Source organism: Scleropages formosus, chromosome 13 (genome assembly GCF_900964775.1).
Source record: "Scleropages formosus chromosome 13, fSclFor1.1, whole genome shotgun sequence".
NCBI classification, from domain to species: domain Eukaryota; kingdom Metazoa; phylum Chordata; class Actinopteri; order Osteoglossiformes; family Osteoglossidae; genus Scleropages; species Scleropages formosus.
Window position 1 is genome coordinate 29,560,630 of NC_041818.1, and position 13,527 is coordinate 29,574,156.

General features: G+C 52.6%; 1 pseudogene; it reads right to left on the reverse strand.

Annotated features, from left to right (window-relative positions):
• Window positions 1-6,166: 6,166 nt before the first annotated feature.
• Window positions 6,167-13,527, reverse strand: part of LOC108923194 (disks large homolog 4-like) — a 34,089-nt pseudogene continuing 26,728 nt past the window's right edge.

Genomic DNA, 13,527 nt, shown 5'->3' on the forward strand with positions numbered 1-13,527 from the left:
CTGTAGAGGTTTGATGGCAGTAGCAGAAAGTCCACACAGGAGAGAGTTGCAGTATACAGACGGGATGTCACTAATATCATACCAATGTCAATATATCAATATAATACCATTTGTGGTAAAGATTGGTGTGATTGTAACAAGAGTTTTGGGATCACCATCACCAGCATCAGCTAAATGAATAATTGTAAATGTAAAATTACCCAGCTCTATAAATGGATAAATAGGTAGCTTATCGCTGTAAGCTGCTTTGTAAAAAGTGTCATCGAAATGAATAAATGCAATGAGTCACCATAGACAAGCATATAATACACTGCAGACGCACTAATGGCCCAGAGTACAGCAGGCATGAGAACAGTGTTTATGGGGAAGAGGGCCTGTCCATCTCTCTGCGTGTGTTTCCTCCAGTGTGTCCTCTTGTCTTTTCGTTGTTTTTGACAGAATATTCAGGCCATCCCGCAGACACAGACAGCGCCACCCTGGCGACGCCGAGGCGCTCGGTGGACACGCAGCCCTGAAAGATGACCGACGGAGCCACGGGGTCGGACCGCACTCTGCTGCCCGCTTCCCGTCCGGCTCCGCACAATGGGGAGACGTCCTGGACAAACAGCATGGCTTCCTGTGTGTCCTGTGGCGGGGGGGTGGGGGGGTGGTACAGATCGGGACAACACATTCGCTGGCTCGCACCTCATCACATGCCCGCACGGTGATATCACTGACAGAGTGGCATGGAGGCCCTGTTCCGCTACGAGGTGTGTGTGTGTGTGTGTGTGTGTGTGTGTGTGTGTGTAAATAAGAGCATTCAGGGGAGGGCAAAAACCATGAAATGCTGTTAATAAAGTCATACATTCATGAAGAGCAGCGTGAGGGTGCAAACAACACACTGAGATAATACAGCAGGAACGTAACGCATGATGTGCCAGTGTGTGTCCCTCTTACTACCCATCACACACAAAAACACACAACTGGCGTGAGTCCATGAGGGACTGCCGCTGATGTGGACAAACCGGTAAATAAGATTGTGCCCAGAGCCCAGATCCCGCTGTAGACAAAGCCTGGTTCTCTGGACGTGGCTGACCGTCCACTCAGAGGTAAGGAACGCACACGGCGGGGTCGCCGTGTCATCGGGAGACGAGACAGATGAGATCCACGCTCCGGACTCTGTCCCATCACGCACTCAGTGCACACCGCTGGGGAACACAGGAAACGACGGAAGCAGCGCGACGAAAATTTACAGCTCGTTCCAGACAGGAATTCCTCATTCATCGAGTCAATGCACCACAGGAGCAACACGTGTCCTGCGCCACCTACTGTCTCCCACAAAAACACCAGCAGTTGAAAACATGGCGTGCCTGCAGTGGAGTGTGTGTCTCTGCGCCTTTCTATGTCTTACTGTTTGTTACAGTGTCTTATTGCATGCTTCTCTGTGTTACTGTGACACTTTGCCTGCCCCTCAGAACCTTAGCCAGGCCACCATCTCTCACACACACACACACACACACACACACGTTTGTCTGGCAAACTCATCACCTTCTGAAGGTGTTCAGCGTATAGTTTTGAGGCTCAAGTCCTTGGCCCCTCGCGGCTCGGAAAGAGGTCCTTCAGAAACACAGAGGAGCCCGGTCCGAAGGTCAAGGGTCACTGCCGAGGCGCATGTGCCCTTCCTGTATCCTTGTGGCCTAAAGCAGCCTGCTCCTGCATGGCGCCCTACCGCTGCAGCCGACCTGTTGCTGGGATGTGGACCCTCCCCTTCTTGTCTTCCTTGTGGAAAGCTGTTGTTGGACAGGCACATTGTTGCCACACCAGCACACCCTTCTTGGATCTCCATGGAGGCTTTTCTCACTCACACCAGATACAACTGAACAAAACACTGAAAAAACTGAAATTAACAGCTCACAGTACAAATGATGGGTGATGCGATTAGAAGGAATATAGCGATTCTCTATAAGACAAACACAGTAATTCGATTTCTTTCCCACATAGCAACATTGTTTGATTTCATCCATCCATCCATCCATCCATCCATCCATCCATCCATCCATCCATCCATCCATTTTCTTGCCCGCTTGTCCTTCTAGGGTCATGGTGGCAATAGAGAGAGCAGAGAGGCCCAGATGTCCCTGTCCCTTGCAACTTCCTCCAGCTCAACCCGGGGATCCCCAGCTGCTCCTAGGCCAACTGGGAGATATACAGTAATCTCTCCAGTGGGTCCTGGGCCGACCTCAGGGTCTCGCTCAAGTTGGCTGTGCCCGGTATACCTCCAAAGAGAGGCGCCCAGGGGGCATCCTTACCAGATGTCGGAACCACCTCAACTGGTGCCTCTCAATATGTAGGGGTAGGGGCTCTACTCTGAATTCTTCCCGGATGTCTGAACTCCTCGCTCTGTTACGAACAGTGAGTCCCACCACTCTGTGGAGAAAACTCATTTCAGCTGCTTGTATCCGTCATCTTACTCTTTCGGTCATTTCCCAGAGTTCATGACCGTAGGTGAGGGTAGGGTGATTGGTTGACCACTCAGCAGCTCTTTTCACTCGAACGTCCAGAACATGTGGCCTCAAGTCAGATGAAACGACTACAAAGTCAATAATTGACCTTTGGCCCAAGGAGCTCTGGTCCTAAGTATGCTTATAAGCATCCTTGTGTTCGAATATGCTGTTTGTTATGGACATACCCATGACTAGCACAGAAGTCCAATACCATCTCACCATTCAGGTTTAGATCGGGCAACCCCTTCTTCCCAGTCACCACCTCCAGATTTCCCAGTCGTTGCCAATGTGAGTGCTAAAGTCCCCCAGCAGGACTATGGAGTATGTAGGTGGGACCCTGTCCAGAACCCCACCCACTCTCTCCAAGAAGGTCAAATACTTTGAGATGCTGTTTGGTGCATAAGCACACAGCAGTCAAAGTTTTAACCTCTGCCATCTTAAGTAGCATTGAGGCAACCCTCTCGTCCACCGGGACATACTCCAACTGTATGGCAGCCAGCCAGGGGCTTGTGAGTAACCCCACACCCCCCGGCACCTTTCACCCCGTGCAACTCCCGAGTATGACAGAGACCACCCCCTATCAAGGAGCTTGGTTCCAGAGCCAACACAGGGGTAGGTCCCGGTGAACCTATTCCAGGCAGGGTGAATGTTGCATTGTTTCCTTTTCTCAGGGGATTTTTAGATGGTGTTAGTCTGGATCTTCGCTCCAGATTTGGGTGCCTTGGGAGACCCTACCAGGAGCATACTGCTCCCGACAATATAGCCCTGGAGATTCCTAGATCGCGCAAGCCCTTTTGCAACGACAAGGCCCCGATCCAGGAAGCAGCTGATCCTGATCCAACAGTTTTACATGATTCTGTTTCCAGTCATGTGCCCGAAAGTCAAACCCTCGCTACATTTCCACCCCCAAATGACACCCAACAGGCCCCTAACAGCATCCAGTAGGCCCTGATAGGACCCCATGAGACCCCAGCAGCATCCCACAGCACCCCACTAAGAGCCCTTTCCATCCAGCCATTGTACAGCTCCTCTGGACTGAAAGTGGGCGCTGAGCACACCACACATTGCTGATGCATAGCAAGGCTGCTGGCAGTCACATGATGACAAGTCCTTGCAGCGCTCAGCAGGTGACAGAACAGCGACAGCCAGCCCAAGTTCCATTACTCCAGGGCCTCACAGTTCCCAGCTGGTCAAGAGCTGAGGTGTCCACAGACTGGGACGAGGGACAAAGGGGTACATAATCATACCAGAAGATCAGCGGTGTCCAAGTGGTTCACGCAAAGAGATGGGAATGGAAATGATAGCAGGAAATCTGATGGTTGCTGGGCTGGAGCCGAATGGAGCAGCAGGACGAATGAACAGTGAAGGCGAATGGCCGAAATGTGTCCTTTTACACACACACACACACACACACACACACACAAAACACACACAGTCGCCAGGCCTGTGTTTGCCTGTGTGAAAGTCCTCAGACATTGCTGGACTCATTTTGCACATCCGGTCTGCTATATGTCCACATGAAAGTCATCATAGTCATCGCTTCTGTACAGTATAATAAGCATGACTAGTTATTATTATGAACAAATAAATCTGTTCATAATTAAAAAATGTGTTTAGTGCACTCAAAGAAAATCGCAGAACTGAAATGTCAGCGGAAGAAAAGAGCAGGAAGACGACAGCAAATATGATCTCGTCCTCAATCATCCCTCTGTTCTCTGTGTCAATCCTTAGTGTTTCTTTCTTTCCTCCCGTTTCCAGTTACAGTATGATACACGGGCACCACCGGGTTTGAGATACAGTATGACACTCGAGCACCGGGTTCGAGTTACAGTCATGCACGTGGGCACCAGCAGCACTACAAGTAGCCACCCCTACAGACAACCCTGTTCCGCAAACACCGAAGGACGAACTCCACAGAGCTCCATGACACGGGCGGGTGTTTCGGGGGCAGAGTTTAGCCCGGAGGGAAGAACAAGGTAAACATCCTTAACGAGGACTAACGTGTCAACGAGTTCAGAGTCACTGTGAGCAGAGAGGAGGAACATGATAGAGAGTTGGAAGAAGCAAGAGGAGAGATGTGTGTCGTTCTGCCCCCTGCTGGAGGTACGAGGTCATAGTCTCGTCCTGTTAAGAGACCGTTGAAAGGGATTTAAAATACAGTATGTCTGAACACATTTCATATAAGAAAACACAAACAGTAAGAATCCATTAGACATCGAATAAGAGAACTCGTAATGTACATTTCAGCCGAAATTCTTTTATTATTCTTGATAGTTAATTTACAACAAGCGGTTCAAAATAAATAAAAGGTGATTGTTATAATTTTCATTCAATTTCCTTTTATTCTTGCAAGATAAATAATTTTAAATATGCTCTTTAAAATGTCCTCTCTGTCGATCTGGTGTACTCACACTTCAGATCAGAATGGAGCAACACAAAGAGCAGCACATGAGATTTTTGCCTGAAAATGAAGTGAGACGACGTGTGTGACATGGAAACGGGTAGAAAAGAACCGAATGATTTTTCTCTAGAAATTGAAAAGGCAATTGAGAGCCCCATTTCACCAGTGTGTGTAGCTGTTTGTGCATGTGCCTCAGCGTGTGTGTGTGTGTGTGTGTGTGTGTGTGTGTGTGTGTCTGCGTGTGTGTGTGTGTGTGTGTCTGCGTGTGTGTGTCTGCGTGTGTTCCACTGCTCGGTAACGTGCAGCACCACACTGTATGTGGTACAAGTCAGAGTCTGTATGCAAACATGTATATTAACACATGCTCATATAAGCAAATGTCACATGACACTTGCTTGTCGTTTCTTCTGCGACCTGATGGTGTTTTAAGATGAACATCCGTGTGCCGCAGAGGCCCAAACGTGCACCGTGTGTCTGAACCGTGACCCCAGAGGCCCCTGACGGCCCCCGGGGGTCCTGAGGAAATGCTCGCGGAGCTCAGACGCAGGCACAGCTTCTTCTTCACGGGCCTTCGTGCGGCGAAGGTTCGAGCCCCTGCTCCAATACAGTCACATGTGTCTTTATATACAGGGTGACACCATGCCAGACAGATGTCCCCGGAGTATAAAAACAGCAAAATTAACAAATTAGACCTTTAGAATATCAAATACATAAATCATCAAAACAAACAAATAGGTAATAAATATCTAAATATCCACGAACCATCTAAATAACCTTGTTTTTTGTCGGCTTCTGCACATCGCGCAGAAACCTGTATTTCGACAATCAGACAGACTGCGGTCGGTCGGAGGTCAGTCACCGGTGAGTCGGCGGTCAGTCGACAGTCAGTCAGGAATGAGTCAGTGGTGAGTCTCAGTCAGAAGGGGGTGAGTCGGCAGCGAGTCAGCGGTCGATGGGAGGACAGCCAGAGATCAGTACAACATGCTGCACTGCAGGGTTCTGCTCTGTCAGCAAGAGCGTCGTCACTTCATCTCCACTAATTCTCACTTTCTCTCTTGTTCTGCCGTTTACTCACTTTACATCTCCGCACACACACACACACACACACACACACACACACACACACACACACACACTCTCTCTCTCTGTCACTCACATACTATGGGTGAACCTGAACAGCATGTCTTTGGACTGTGGGAGGAAACCAGAGCACCCAGAGGAAACCCACGCTGAGAGCATGCAAACTCCACACAAACTAAGTGGGGATCAAACCCACATTCTGTGAGACAGCAGCACTACTCGCTATACGCCACTGTGCCGCCCACCAGTCCTAGACAGTTGTACTGTTACAGCATTTAGAAACTCCAGCATTCATTTCATTTGAAAACCGATAACAGCTCTCCATTTACGGGAAAATTGAAAGGAAAAATCACACTTACTTACACACACACATACCAGTACATCTTTCTTCATGTCTCTGGTTTCTTCTTGAAATGAATAGTCCATGAAGACCATCAGGAGATATGAAGCAGCCCTGAAGTAGGAAGAGCAGCAGAAATCTGCAAGAACATCACAGGGGGCGTGTCTACCCCCAGAGGGATGTGTTCGCCACCGCAAGGGGCATGTTCACTACCACGGGGGGAGTGTCTACCGCCACAGGGGCGTGTCCACTACCGCAGGGGGCGTGTCTACCCCCACAGGGATGTGTTCACCACCACAAGGGGCATGTCCACTGCCACAGAGGGCACGTCTACCACCACGGAGGACAGTACGTGCCACCTGAACAGAGTCGGTGATTGTTGGTGTGAGTGCCGTGGTCACCGTGACCATCACACACAAGGCAACATCCTGTCCTCTTGACCGTGTAAACTGTGGACAGAACCTAAAGCAGCTAGGGGTCGTGACCTCAGCAAAGGCACAGTCCCAGGGCAAAAGGAGCCAAAGAGTCCAGGAGGCAGTCCAAAGGCCTCCCTGAGGTGTGCAGCTTCAGCGGAGTCTCGTTTCGTCTGCGAGCGGACAGCCGGTCGCTCTGACCGAGGAGCCCGGAGTCCACCGAGTCCCTCCTGCGGTCCCAGAAAACGTCTCCTGCAGTCACATGAAGGTGGGGGGCAGAGCAAGCCAGACCATCTGGTGGTCCCCTGCAGCGGTCAGTGGATTTCCAGCTTCCACGGTCCACAGTGCCGCACGCTGAAGGAAGTCACCCCCCCAAAAAATAAAAGTAAAAAGAGCAAACAATGAATTGGAATGAAAGCTGTGTAGATTTGTTATTTCACAGATTGAAACACCTGTTGTAAGTTCCTTAAAAATATAGATTTAATATAATTTGCACGTTTGTGTTCTTGACCAAGTTATTCTTCTTCATACAGTCTTGTGGAGAGACGGGTGTGGGGGGGGGGGGCGGGATGCGGAGACTGTGCTTTAAGGTGGAGCAAAAAGACGGTGGGCTAGACAAAGTCAGTGCCCTGGGTCCAGCCCACTCCGTCCAGACCTTCCTTCCTCCAGCGTCCGCTCCACCTCCTCCACTTGTGCCACCGTCACTGTCGATCATGATTTGATTCATCCAAAGGAGAAGGAGGAGGAGGAACAAAAGGAGGAGCAGGAGAAGCAGGATGAGGAAGAGCAGGAGGAGGAGGAGGAGAAGATGCTTCTTCACTTTAGTTCCCAGGACCGTTTAAACGCTCACATTGTTGTCTTCAGCACTGGATCACCGCTTAGGCTTCCGCTAGCTGTCGCCATGGCTCCGCCTCCCTGGCTCCGCCTCCTTCCCCACACACAGCATCTCCGTTCTACATATGGGGCTGCAGAAGGACACGGAAGCGTAACGCCGAGCCACGTCGCCCATCCTCCTGTCTCTCACTGCCCTCCCTCCATCCTCCTCTGTGACGTGCGCAAGCGCTGGAGGAGAGAGCGACGAGAGCGCCCTCCTTCTCTCCACGGGGGGGGCGCTGTTGGGCATGTGGCGGCTCCACGAAGAGAGGGGGCGCCACCTCAGAGCCTCTCGCGGGCAGGGACCCAGATGTACGGGCCTGACTGCTCTTCGATGACCGTCTTGATCTTGTGGTAGATCTCCTCGAAGCTGTCGCCTTCCACGATGGCTGCGGAGAGGGACGAAAAGGTGTCAGGTGTGTCCCTCGACCGGAAGAGCCCGCGGCCACGACCGCGACCACGACCGCGGCACGCGCTCCCTCCCTTACCTGTGAAACACTCGAGGAAGTCCTGCTCCAGCTTGACGGCACGGTCGAGCGCTTTGCGTGCCTGCTCTTCGCTCAGGCGCTTGTTGAGTTCGCTGAGAAGCACGAGAGAAGTAAGTGAGTAGGTTGAACCAGGGTAAACTCAGAGTAAAAAGCGCTCACAGAGTGCGCCCGGTGCAGCGGCTCCTCTTCTCCTGCACTTCCTTCGCTTTCTTCCTTTCCACATGTACTTGGTAGCTCTGTAGACAGGTGGCGGTACAGAGCACCTGAATAGAGCGAGAGTGTGGCACCGCCCTCACGCAACTCCCTTCCACAGCGTTTACAGCTCCTGCTCCACCAGTAAACAATGGGCACTGAAGAGCAGGGTGTGGAAACAAGGTTTCCTTTTTCTAAATTACAGCTGTGTCCCATTTTCACACACCAGCGCTCATGTTGTGTTTTTACACATCCTGAGTCCGTGTCGAAAATGAACGCGCGGCTCCAAACAAAAAGAGCTACAAGTTACACATCGGTTCCAGTCCAGTTGTGTTTAAAAGTTGAGGAGTCGCTGTACAACGTCTCACACACACACACACACTCACACACCGGTTTCTTTAAGAGCTGTCAAGTGATTTACATTGAAAGGTTACCTGTTCAGGTAGTAACTCCCTCTGGTCTAACTGCTATCTGTCTTAATTGCGTGTGGTGTGTGTGTAGTGGCCACAGGTGTGTGACGTACAGGATGTTCTCCAGGGAGCGCGGTCGGATGAATATGGCGATGGGGTGTAGCTGCGCCACTTGCAGCCTGCGGACCGCGTTTGCTGACACGTCCAAGATGCAGTGCTTCCCCTGCTGCTCATGCACGCACACACACAGAGGGGGACAGAGGGGACAGAGGTGAGTCTCAGCGACCGTGCGCTGCGCCCCGTGTTGTACTGCGTGTGTTGCCGGCGCCCCACCTGCTCGGCCACCTCGCGCACGCTCTGCACACTCGTCCCGTACAGGTGGCTGTTGTACTGTCCCGCCTCGATGAACCGGTGGCTCTGGATGTCCTTCTCCATCTGCTCCCGCGACGACACGAAGTGGTAGTCCCGCCCATCGACCTCGTACTCACGTTTCGGCCTTGTTGTATCTGGGGGGCGCCGCAGACAGTGTCAGCGCATGTGTGCGCGCGTGCGTGCCGGCGTACCTGCATGCGCGTCGGCATGTCCGGCTACACTCACGGGGACGCAGGAGCCAAACTTGTCCGGGAACTCGGAGAGCAGGTCATCGTTGATGCGGTCCTTCGTCGGCCCCAGGATGATGATGGGGTCGCGCGTAATGCACTGCAGTGAGTGCACAGCAGGGGGCGCGTTGGTCAAGGAAGGAGGGACCGAGCACAGCTCAGACTGCACTGAAGAGGCAGACTCACCTTCCACCTGAGTGACCATCTCATAGCTGTGGATGAAGTCATCTCTCCCTGCACGAGCGACGCGAAACAACATCAGATAATGATTGATCGTCACTGTCGTTTCTTATTATTGTCGAGATGAAATAAACATGTTCGAAGAGCTCTGCGTTACCTTGTGAGCTGATGGTGTCCCGGCTGCGGTCCTGCGGAGGACAGCAGGTTCAGATACGCAGCTGGAGCAGTGGCAGCACACGCACACGCGCACACACACACACACACACACACACACACACACACAGGGGGCAGGTCATACACTGTGTGAAACAAACCCTCTCCTTTGTCTTCAGTCTGGACCACTCCTTGCGCTCCACTCTGAGGAGGAAGAAGGAAGGAGGTTAAAAGAAGGGTTATCATCACTCATTGTCCAGGGGGGAGGATGTGGGCGGGAAACTGACCTCCGCTTGCTGGGGATGAAGCCGACCTCCTCGAGCTCCCCGTGGGGACTGACCCGGCGCGCCCGCCACCACTCGTCGTCTCCACAGTCGAGGACGTGCAGGACCTCGCCGAAGCGAAAGCCCACCGCCTGACTGAGGAAGCCGCAGTCGGCTGTCTTGTCATAGTCGAAGAGGGCTCTGGGGGGGCGGGACGACACTCAGTGAGCACAGGGAGAGAGAGAGACAGAGAGCGAGGGGGGGAACAGCTGGTAGTGTAGTTGTTAGAGCTGCTGTCTTTGGAACCAAAGGTTGCAGGTTCACAGCCCACCGGCAGCTGTAGTACCCTCAAGCAAGCAAGGTACTTATCCTGAATTGCTCCAGTAAAATTACTCGGCTGTTTAAATGGGTAAAAAGTTCTAAGTACCATAACACTGTGAGTTGCTAGATGAATAAATGTAAATATAAAAGGAAGAGATGGAGAGAGAGACCTTTCTCAGGCTCAATGTGTCCACCTGACAGTGTGCGAATGAGCAGACAGCAGCTCCACAGGGACTAGAGACTGTAAATAAAAGCATCATCGCCAGCATTGTTTGGAACGTGATTGTAGTGTGCGTGCTAAAGCTTCTTCCTGCTGTGTTCTGCCGTGCTCTGCACCTGATGTAGAAGCTCCTCTTGGGGTGAGTCCTCATAGATGTTGTCCCAGAACCCAAACTGCTGTTCATGAGCTGCTCCCTCAGATCGTGGATCTTGGCCTCAAAGCGGCTTGTATCTGAACACACACACCACATGGTAAACAAATGTGTTACTCTCCATCACACTCTGAACACACCTGCAGTGTTTCTCATTGGTAAATGTACAGTCTCAGCCCATTTGCAGTTTGCATGTTCTCCCCATGTTCACGGTCCAAAGACATGTGTTTCAGGTGGACTCTTCACTCTCAGTTGTCCACAGTGTGTGTGTGTGTGTGTGTGTGTGTGTGTGTGGCTACCATGCAGGGGATTGGTGGTCCACCCAGAGTGTACCCTCCACTGCCAGGCGACTCCAGGATAGGCTCCAGACAGATGTGACCCTGACCAGACAGGCGCTTACAGCGAGGACAGTAAGTATGTGGCGTATCAGGTTGCTGCCAGATGATTGCGGGGGCAGATCGTGAACGCCACAACGCGATGTTTCTTGAGATGAAAGGCGACATGAAACCCATAAGACATGTGATGCTGTTTTATATGCCGTTTGGCTCGTGTGATGCAGTGTTTGGGGGGCTGCACTAGTTGCTGAGGGAAGCTCCACGTGTCACACTGACCCTCTGGTCTGTACTGGGCGATGATGGTGACCGTCTGCCCCGCGTTCTTGAGTGCCGCCGCCGCCTGCTCATGGGTGGCGTGTCGAAGGTCCACGCCGTTCACCTGGAAGGGCAGGCGTCCACATGAGCACGAGCGCAACGTGTAGCTGCGCTGCAGACGCTGCGGGACGTGGACACGGCGCACTCACGCTCAGGATCTGGTCCCCCTTGCGGAGCTCCCCGCTCAGGTCCGCTGGCCCCCCCGCCAGGATGAAGGAGATGAAGATGCCTTCGCCGTCCTCCCCGCCCACTATGTTGAAGCCCAGGCCTGTGGAACCCCTATGGATGAGCACCCTCCTGGGCTCCCTGGTGGACAGAAAGAGGAGGAGGCTGCGTTTAGAGAAAAGCACTGGCAGCCAGACATGCAAAGAGCACAGACAGGAAGAGGCAGCGAGACGTTACACACGCACGATAACAGACAGAGACACGGAGCAGCAGGAGCCCAGAGGGAGCTCGTGTGTGCGCAACAACACGGGAAGCACAGACGTCCTGCACACCACCTGGAAAGTTGAGAATGGGCACACACAGCGCATGTGACACACCTTGGCACATCGTCGTCTCCCAGCATGCCCTTGGGGATGGGCGAGTATCTGCGAGGGGAGGAGGGGGTGAGGGCTTGCGGGTATTCAGACAGCAGGTAGGTGGCGTGGCCCAGTTCACTGTCCACATGTGGAGAGTACGCTGTGGAGACAAACAGGACGGTTTGCACATGTCAGCGTCATCACTGACGTACTGTGAGCTCGAGAGGTTCAGAACTGCGGTCATGAGGTCAGTGCTGGCTGCACTCACCGCTCGTCAGGTCGGGAGGGCTGTACGAGTCCATGGGGTATTGCGCCGGTTTGGCCACCCGCAGGTAAACCACCTCTGCCGTGTTCTTCAAGCGCCGCCAACCCGCGTCCTCGTGCATCACGTCCTCCAGACACACGTTGTTCACCTGGGGCGGTGACACAGGCAGCGGTCAACCAGAGCTCTCGCACAGCGGATAGCGCTGCTGTCAGGGGTGCGAAAGAATGTGGGTTCGATCCCTGCTCAGTCTGTGTAGAGCTTGCACGTTCTCCTCTGGGTGCTCTGGTTCCTTCCACACTTCAAAGACATGCTGTTCAGGTTCCCCCATAGCGTGTGAGTGACAGAGAGAGAGTGTGTTCCACTGATGTATGGATGAGTGACCCATCGTAAGTAGTGTATTTAGCAGTGTAATTTACCACGGTGTGTGGGCTCATAACACTAAACAGAATTCATTGAGAGTCGCTCTGAGGAAGTGTCTGCTAAGTGAAGTAACGTACCATAAGAGCACCACACAAGAGATGAACTCCTTACACCCATCCATGTGGCTTTGGTTTCCACTTCAAGTCAGTGGACGTTTGACAAAACGCGGCAACAGCGAGTGTGTGGACTCACAGCCAGTATTTTGTCCCCAATCTGGAGGCGTCCATCCTTGTGCGCGGCCCCCCCCCTCGATGATCTTGGTCACGTAGATGCTGTTGTCGCCGGGGACGTGCTGGTTGCCCATCCCACCGGCGATGCTGAAGCCCAGGCCTGGAGGACAAACGTGAGAGGCATGGGAGGACAGCTCACGCATGTCACACACACATTACACACATAGATAGATAGATGATAGATAGATAGATAGATAGATCCCACAAGGGAAATTATTATGTGGAAAAAGCTTGTGTGAACACATTGTCTTCACACACACACACACACACACACACACACACACACACATACACACACACGCGCAAGTATGGCCTCTGGCCTCACCTTTCGGGCCCTTGATGAGCTTGATCTCGGTGATCTTCTCGGCCAGTGGTTTCCTGCGCATCACGTAGAGGCGAACGATCGCTCCCGCCTCCTTCAGGGCCTCCACGGCTTGGGTGTGTGTCACCTCCCTCACGTCCGCATCGTTTACAAACAGGATGCTGTCGTTCACCCTGAAACACACGCGCGCCCGTGGCTCACGTCCGACCGTTGACACGTTCTCCATCATGGCAAACACGCTCGGTAGCGGGGCCACGAAAACACCCTGAACGAACAAAAACAGCAGCAACTCTGTCCCAACAATAGATCTTTGGTTTCATGTCACATTCTGACTTTCAAAAGGTGTCAGGAAGAAAAATGAGCTTCTCAATGTGGCGCTGCTCTGCTCTGAGGACATGGACGTTTTCGCACATGAGACCAGCAGAGCGTTTGTCTCAGAGAGTCCGCGTGGAGGTGTGTGGAAGCAGGAGCAGAGCCACCCACCCACGGATCTCGGGGTGTCTTTGGGAAGAATCAACACCATCAGTAGTCCTGGACAGAAGGTCACCAGAG